Consider the following 8,145-nt stretch of genomic DNA (forward strand, 5'->3'; position numbering starts at 1 on the left):
GTTGACGGGACGCGTATGCAACAACTTTAACGTGTTGCATTAACATCCTAGTCCATTCTTTGAAGGCATCACTATAGATTACGTACTCTTCTGAGATCTTGGGAACCGTGAATACCGAGACGGTTACCAATCTCTATTTTAGGTTTTGGAAGCTTGCCTCACAAGCATCATTTCATATAAATGGTACCCCTTTTCTCGTTAGCTGTGTCAAAGGCGAGGCTATTCTAGCGAAGTCCTACACGAACCTTCGATAGTATCTCGCTAGTCCCAAGAAACTCTGTACTGATGTTACCGAAGTTGGGCGTTCTAACTTCGTGACCGCTATGACCTTAGTAGGATCTACGGATACATCATATAATATCGTATGGCATTATCATATAATTCATCATACGTCATACATTATACATCATCATCATATAATATAGTCACAACGTCATAAATATAAAGCATAAATGACACATATAAGGACCACGAGGCACGTGTCGTCATGCATCAAACAAGTCGTCCAACCTATCTATAGTAAGACCACTTACTTAGTTGGCCTTAGTCGGTATTTCGCTAAATAAAAGTACATTTGTCTTCCGTCCCTCAAAGTTGCTCCAAGTATCGCCGGGAGTTGTTTCCTATTAGGAGGTCCATCTCATTTCGTTAGTATTTAGCATTTCTAATCTATTTAACTTAAATTTGGGAAATAGAGCAAACCTAAGTTACCTTAATTTATTTTATTTTTAGAAAATGACTAAAATTTTAAATGTTTATTTAAGAAAATGAAAATGATTTAATCTTATTTAGAATTTAAATACTTTACTCACAAAAATGGTAAAAAATTGATAAAAGAAATTAAAATGGAAAATTAAATAGTCATCAATTTATTTAATTATGTATAAAATAATAATTAAAAAAAATAGCATAATTTAAAGGAAAGTCAAATTTATTCTATATTTGGAAAAAAAAATTAATTAAACTTTTAACATTTTTAAAATACATGGTAAAATTGGTTGAAAATAAACATTTTTTTTAGTACCTAAAGAAACGTATAGATTTTTAAATTATTTTCTTTTAATGAAATTTGATTAAAGAAAGGAGTGGTTACCTTTAATGAAATTTGATTATTATTATTATTATTATTATTATTATTATTATTTTGTGAAATTTAAATTAATCCAAAATCAGCTTGATGGTAGAAACGTCCCTGGAGCAGGGTGGAGACGAACAAATTTTCCCCATCTCCGTCCACCAACAGTAGTTGAGCCCGGTTTGTGAAGGGAGAGTACCTGTTTCGAGTTTAAGATGACTTTTATGGTTTGGCTTTAGAGTTTCATATTCTAAATTCTCACTCTGCAGGGTATGAAANATGATTGGTATAGACTCATTAGAGTTTCATATTCTAAACTCTAAATGATATGAAACTTTATATGGGGCTCATTTATGATCTTAAGGGTAATTACGTAAGATCCTTGAGTTAATGTAGGTTGTTAGAAAATTAATGATGTATCAACAAGTGGGAGTTATTTATGACCTCAAGAGACTCATTTATGACCTTAAAGGGTGATGGTTGATGAATTATGAGGAACCAAAGATGGTATGGTTGTTGCAACCTTTGAGCATTCCATGTTGGAAATATGAAAAATAGTAATGAACTTCAACGTGGGTCTACAAAGATTTTGAATGATATACAATGATATAGATGATCGATGAAAAACTTATCAAGTCCATATACTTTTTACTTGGAGAGAACACCTATATTGTTGACAGTTAGGCTAACTATACATGAGAGATATTGTTACACTATATGGAGTGCAAGTATCAATAATGTCAGATTGAGACCCAGGCTATGCACCCAATATCTATCATAGTTTTCCATAACATTGGGTACTCGCGTTGAATTCATTACTGGTATCCATCCACAAACCGATGGTTAGATGGAGCGTTTGAACCATATCTTGGAAGATATATTGCGTGCCTGTGTGTTGGATTTTGCAGGTAGTTGATGTAATGGAACCGAAAACAAAAACAAAAAAGAAAAAAAATGGGGGTCGTCGGCAGAGACGAAACTCTGGCGAACGCTGGAGTTTTCGCTCGCACACGACCCACAAAGGGCGCCCGAAGGCTGGGATGCCACAAAACTCGTCCCCGACCTTCAACCACCCCGTAACGACCAGCAAAGAATGAAAACAGTGAAAAAATGAGAAGGAACAGAAAACCCTGACGAAACTTCGGCAAAGCCGAACCATACGAGGTCGACGTCAAAACCTCCATTTTACTCCACAAAAGTAATTCCAGAACCTTCTACACACATCGGGAGTAGATTTAGACGAATCCTTTACGCTGAACACCGTCGGCAAGGAAGACAAAACGTCGGACTTCCGAACTTCTCCAGATTCGGGAGTGTGAGGCCCTTACAAACGAAATCTGTACCAAAAATGGGGTTAGGATGAAGAAGAAACTTGGGAACGGAGAAAAAAAGAGGGAAAAAGGACGTCGGGAAGACGTTATCGAGGAGAGAGAAAGGTCGCCAGAAAAACGTGCAGGTAGTCGGGCGAAGAGGACAAAATCTGACCCGAGGGTCGGATCTCGCAACCCGAACCGAACCCAGTTACCTTAGGTCGGCCCAGAACCTGACGGTTCCCGCGGCCCAAACGCTCCAGCCCAAACCTCATAAGCCAGCCAGCCTGCATTTTTTCCTTCACCCGCGAACGGCTTGTCACCCGCGAACGGCCCATCACTTGCGAACGGCCCGTCACCTGCATAGGGCCGAGACCCGCGAGCGATCTGAGAACCCGCGCCTTGACCCGACACTCCTGCACACGCGTCGCTCTCTAATTGACTCAGCGGCTCAATCGACTCGGCGGCGGTTTCTTGGTTCCGGCGGCTTATTCAGCTCAGAAAACCTATTTCCAGCCCGTTTGTCACCGTTTCGACCCTCCCGAACTTAGTTGGAAATTAATTATATTTGTGAAATACTAACGAAAGTGATGAATGAATCAATAGGAACCAACCACCAACGGAAGCGTAGAACATTCACAAGGAGCTAGGAGCTTACGTTATATTCTAGGGAGTACTTCAGATAAGGCCTACCAAGTAAGTGGCTCACCCATCGTAGGTTACGCGTTATTTACTGTATGTTGGCACGTGCCCGTGGATTTGCACGTGTCATTAAGTTGTATGCTAGTTTAATATGCTTAAGTACGAAATCATGTGAACGTGTATGTATACTATGTATGCTGCTTAGTTTGATGTGATAGGTTNATTTACTGTATGTTGGCACGTGCCCGTGGATTTGCACGTGTCATTAAGTTGTATGCTAGTTTAATATGCTTAAGTACGAAATCATGTGAACGTGTATGTATACTATGTATGCTGCTTAGTTTGATGTGATAGGTTATGCATGTGACGATATGTGGTCCTTGAATGATTATGACATGTTTGTATGGAATATGTGAATGTGAACAGCATGAATTGTATAACATGAAACACGGTAAATTGTCTGGAATCATAACCTCGATAGGAATGTGTATGAAATATGAACTGAAAATGAGAATGACATGAAACATGGAACGTGACAGGGTGTTATGGTCATTAAAGATAAATGTAGTAATAGGGGACCTCATGCATTGTGTGTGTTCATGCATCTGGGGGATACCCCCATCCCATCACGAGGGTACGGACGCGTACATCCAATGGCAGGACAACGATCGTTATGCATTGCATAGCGCTGCCGTGACGGTTCTAGTTTTAATGGGTCCCGGCATAAGGGGCTCCCGGAGTATGCCCACCGGATAAGGATAGTGGCCCAGCAGTGTGCGAACTAGCTGGTGAGCCCATACTCGCACGTATGGGATGTGTGTAGAGTATATGGTACATGTCCACGATTACCTGTTAGGATTGCACCGTAGGGAANGGATGTGTGTAGAGTATATGGTACATGTCCACGATTACCTGTTAGGATTGCACCGTAGGGAAAAACGAAACGAAACGATAAGGTCCCATCATTTCATTGCATGTGATTATCGCATAACCCCGATAGGGGGTCACTTACTGAGTATTCTAGAAATACTCAAGCCTCGTAATATTTGCAGATAAGGGCAAGGCACCCATGTGACAACGATGGTGGCATCGTACACCTCGGGACCGTGGCACATGCATAGAATAGTTGTTTTTTTTTTTTCCCATTTCGTAGTCTAGGCTGAATTCGGTTTGCATCATAAGTATAGGTTAGTATAGGTTGAAATATATTTGCATAATAAACCATAAGGTAGAATAAAACATTCATTTTGGTTTTGTTACTTTTCCTTTATTTGTTCTTTTCTTTTTCCTTGTAATCGTTTTCTCTTTCACGAGGTAATAAAAGGCGAGAGTAAGTCGCATTTATGAATAGAGCCCATTTAATGTATATTCAGCATTTCAAGGTATAGTAATGACCTTAAATTAAATAGGTAAAATTTAGGGTCGTTACAGTTGAGAATTCAAGTTGTATCTTATGGAGTTCTTTTATAACATCTTTGAAGCAACTATTGAGATGACACCGTTTGAAGCATAATAGGGGAAATTGTGTAGGTCCTAAGTTTGCTGGGGACAAGGTAGGTGAATGAGAGTTGTTGGGATTCGAGTTAGTCCAGACTACCAATAGGCCGTACAACAAATCAGGGCGAGAATGCGCCCAAATCAGAATAGACAGAAAAATTATTCTGATGAGAGGCGTAGGAGCTTAGGATTTGAAGTAAACAACATAGTATTCTTGAAGGTGGTCCTGATGAAAGGCGTCTTAAGGTTCAAATGTAAAGGCTGTAGAGCCCATGCTTCATTAAAACAATGGCGTACATACTATCCCTATTACCATTCCTCTCATCAGTGCACAACGTATTTAATAGGTCGATACGCCGCAAGTATATAACTGATCCAAGTAACGTGACAGATTATGAACCGCTACAGGTAGATGAGGAATTGAGTTATGACTAAAAGCCAGAAAAAAATCTTGGCCCATGAGGTGAAAGCTATACGCATCAGAGACATCATCTTTGTTAAAGTAATGTGGCAAAACCACAAAATAGAAGAAGCCACATGGGAACGAAAGGAAAGGAAGAGATAAGAGAGAAATACACTGAGATACCACGTGAGAACGAAAGGAAGAGACGAGGGAGAAAATAACTCGAGTTGCTATAGAATTTCGACACTTACGAGAATGAAAGTTCCTTTAGAGGTATATGATGTAGTGATGATAAAAAATAAATTAAGAAACAATGAGGAGATTACTGTCAACCTTGTAAAGACAGAGAAGAGGAGAAAGAAAATGAGGAGATTATTATGGAATCCCATAGACGATGACGTCGAGAACTCCCCATAGATTGAACCTTGTCGGCCCATTCCATTCGGCTTCAGTCCGCGCGTATGAGCGAAGCCCATACACACGCGCCATCAGCCCAAAGGCATTTAGTGACCCGCACACCTAAATTTACCTGCAACCGAACCTGGTTCGGCAACCCTTGCGACATCCTGCTCCATAGTCACCCCATGAACCAAACAAAATCAATATTCTGACTCACGTGCCTTCTAACGTTGGCTGAGCTCGGTTTCGGTGACTCTATTTCGACGTAGCCGACATATTTGGCTCGTATTTGAGTTATTCGAACTTTTGGGACTTGTTCTTATTGTTTTGGATCATTTCAAAGTAGTTTTTATATTTTCGGGAGCAATTGAGTGAGTATGACCTCATTTTGGTCCATCTAAGTTACCTTTTGGCTAAAAGTTGAATTAGTTGACACCGTTGGATGAATTAAATTGTATATCATGCCGTAACTTGATGACGTGGGTTTACATAGGTGAAATTGAAATTTAAGGAGCGGTTTTGAACCAGCTTTAGGATTATCTTGTAACTTCGACTCAGGCCAGCTATATAAGTGGTTCTACTGTTGGCATGGTTGGATGAATTGAATGATGTTGGCATGGTTGGATGAATTGAATCATACTATGAAGAGAGTAGGTTGTGACCCTCACGTATAGACAAGACAAGGTGACAACATAATAGTGATGTTCAACCAGCCACGTAAAGGCCGAAAAAAGATGAATGCCATGATGCGACCGAGGAGGATGGTGCATCATCTAACCCACCATAGAAATGTGCATAGGCAAGACAGAGGCAACAATGTTGACAGAGTGTCATTGATAGACTTGTTGAAGGGTCGGGAAGGGCCCTAGGCCTTAACCTCGAAAAGGGAATTTGGGCATGTGATTCTGAAGTCAAGTTTGTTCATATAAAATTTGAAAACTCATCAAATTTGGTGTCAATTGGGCATAGGACAAACTCTTCATGACACAGTATGTCCATTTCTCCAAAATCATGTCTACAACTACCATACCAAAAAATGTCCCAAAATGTACTTTAGGAGGAGGCGTGGTGTCAACTCTCCACCATCTCTGGGCCATGTGGCTAAGTGAGCTACCCTATGACATATTCATGAGTCACAGACGAGTGTCTCTGATGACTTCCATTGAAATGGGTATTCCAAGATAGTGCCGCACGACACTGGTGGGCCAAAATTGTGCCATTGTGTATGTGCCAGAGGTTGGATTATGCACTTGCTATCCATAATGGATTTTATAAATGAACTAACATGGACACAAGATGATCCAACGCCTCGATATAACTTGATGGATGGATTCTCAGGATGTCTCGATCATGTGAGCGACATATGGGTCTGTTCTCGATGAGCATGATCGAGCGAGCTAAGTTAAACGATGACATCCCAAGACTTGGGATGACATCAAAACATGATGGCCATGTCAATTGGGAACCAAGATGAGAATTGAGAGGTGACGTTGCACGTGAGAGACCTTGGCCCCAAGCAGAGGCAAGGTCGAGCCGAATAACTTTAACTAGTATAGAGGCAAGTCAGTTGGGTTGCAGAAGATTGAACATGCACACGTAGGCCGAGCAAGCTTGAATTCCGCACAAGTTGTATTCGGTTGATGAAGACAAACCTCACCTAAGGTCCAATGAAGTCATGAAGACAAACGAAAAATAAATAGGAGGCTTGGATTTCCATCAAGGCTTGTCATGAGCGTGTCAAGATCACGATGTCAGACGGTTGAAAATGTACAACAATTAAAAATGGCACGTTCTCTGTGGCCCCTCCATGTGTCGTATTTTATGATTGTTATGATGTAAATTATGTTAAGTGTTATGACTTATGTAATGTCAAGACTATGTGATGATGTATTATGACTTATGTTATGCTATGATATTGTGCACACCATGTTAGCATGTTTATTTTTTAGACTATGAAATGTTGATATGTCAATAATGTATTCTTGAAAACGTTTATGAAAGAACGAATGCACGATCTACATATTATATGATTTGAAGCTACAGAGACCTCATGCATTTTTGTGTGTCATATGCATCAGGATACTTCCTCGTCATGATTAGTATGGACGCGTATGTTATATGATACGATATTCTGTACACCATAATACTATGTGGGCTCCTTTCCCTCTATGGCTCTGGCAGTACGAGTGTGAGCTAGCTGAAAGGCGAGCCTAGGGGTACGTGTACACCCGCCTAGTGGGTCCATGGGTGCATACATGGGTTGTGTGCACAAAAATACTAAACATCCAATTTTAGCTCAAACTGAAAAAGAAGAGTTTAAGGCCATTTAATATGGTTTTATGAAATGATATGTCCCAAACATGATTGTATATGACTGCATTTCCTGACCCCAATAATAACGTACTTAGTCTTTCTTAAAATACTCAAGTCACGTGCTACTCTTATTTTTCAAGTAAAGGTAAGACACCTCTGTACATCCGTATAGGAGTCTCTTACTTTTACCCGAGACTAAATCAGACAATATCACGGTGGCAACCATGAGACTAAAGTTAGTGTAAATGCACTCATGTTGTTTTTCTTCCATAGCCCTTAGGTTAGATCAGGGCAATGCTTTATTTTCTAGTTTTATTTAAAACTCACATTATTTACTTTTCTCCATATTGTTTTAATAACCTATAATGAACGTATAAGTCATAGTGTCGTTATGAAATATTTTAAATAAATTTTTCGCACCTAATAATTATGTCATATATTTGGCTTCACTCTTCAATATTAAATATAAATTCTTCCAATAATTTTTGCATCAATCATTGCATTCC

At 39.8% G+C, this 8,145-nt stretch overlaps 1 protein-coding gene across 1 annotated transcript in view; it reads left to right on the forward strand.

Moving 5' to 3' along the window:
• Positions 1–8,145, forward strand: part of LOC111786048 (basic blue protein-like) — a 44,763-nt gene that overhangs the window by 23,942 nt on the left and 12,676 nt on the right. The window lies entirely within an intron of this gene.

The sequence above is a fragment of the Cucurbita pepo genome, chromosome LG02 (assembly GCF_002806865.2).
Source record: "Cucurbita pepo subsp. pepo cultivar mu-cu-16 chromosome LG02, ASM280686v2, whole genome shotgun sequence".
Taxonomy (NCBI): Eukaryota; Viridiplantae; Streptophyta; class Magnoliopsida; order Cucurbitales; family Cucurbitaceae; genus Cucurbita; species Cucurbita pepo.